At 51.9% G+C, this 889-nt stretch overlaps 1 pseudogene; it reads right to left on the bottom strand.

Annotated features, from left to right (window-relative positions):
* On the bottom strand, nucleotides 1-889 carry LOC109838844 (annotated as a pseudogene).

Below are 889 nucleotides of genomic sequence, written 5' to 3'. Positions count from 1 at the left end.
TCCAAGCACAATAAGACGTCCTCTTCCTCTGAAAGAAAATTTTAGAAAAAGGAGGGGGTGGGGAAGAGAATTAATTAAGCATTACAGCTGTAGATGGGGATGGGCGCATGAAAATAATTGGAGGTTGGATGATGGGAGGCATACCAATGTTGCATCCACTCTGTCATTTGAAGCGTGGGCCCCCCACCTCCCTCAAATGTCCCCAGCCCCTACTCGACTTTCCAAGCGTACAGAAACAGGCAGAACTCTGACGGATCCTCGCCGTTGTTACAGCAGCAGATGGCTCAGTTTCAGCCGCCACGGGCTTGAATATGAACAAAGCATGCCTCAACCCGTTGTTACAGCTGCTAAACAACCAGTCGTGCACATCCCAATAAACCTCCACCTTCACTTTACTGCTCACCGTAACACTCTCATGCCCTCTAAATTTCCACTGCAAACGCTTAACCCTCATCATCTCACCCCCGTCGATCTTGATGCCCATCTCGCAGTCCAAACTCCCGGTACTGCTACTGCAGCAGTACTCGACGCAAATCTCATGGGTCTTCTTGCTTCTTACGTCGAGCTTGGCCCTCGTTATGAACCTCTTCTTGCCGAACACGTGCTCTTTCTTGGAGACGAGAACCGGGTCGAACACGGACGGGCCCGACCCGGTTCGGCGGAAGGCTTCAAGCTTCTGGTCTCCGTCGAGGAGGACGACTTGGTGGTTGGAGATGAGGGCGACGTAGTAGTCGGAGAGGGGTTCGGGGTCGTCGGATAACTTGGCATTCTTGAGGTCCCAGTGGATGTGGACTGGGTGGGCGTCATCGATGAGGAAGTGTTGTTCATCCGAGGAGGACGAAAAGGGAGGTCTTGCATTATTATTACTTTGATTTGGTGGAGGACTCAT

This window comes from Asparagus officinalis, chromosome 4 (assembly GCF_001876935.1).
Source record: "Asparagus officinalis chromosome 4, Aspof.V1, whole genome shotgun sequence".
Taxonomy (NCBI): Eukaryota; Viridiplantae; Streptophyta; class Magnoliopsida; order Asparagales; family Asparagaceae; genus Asparagus; species Asparagus officinalis.
Note: the sequence above shows the minus strand (reverse complement) of the source record. Positions and strands in the feature narration are given on the sequence as shown.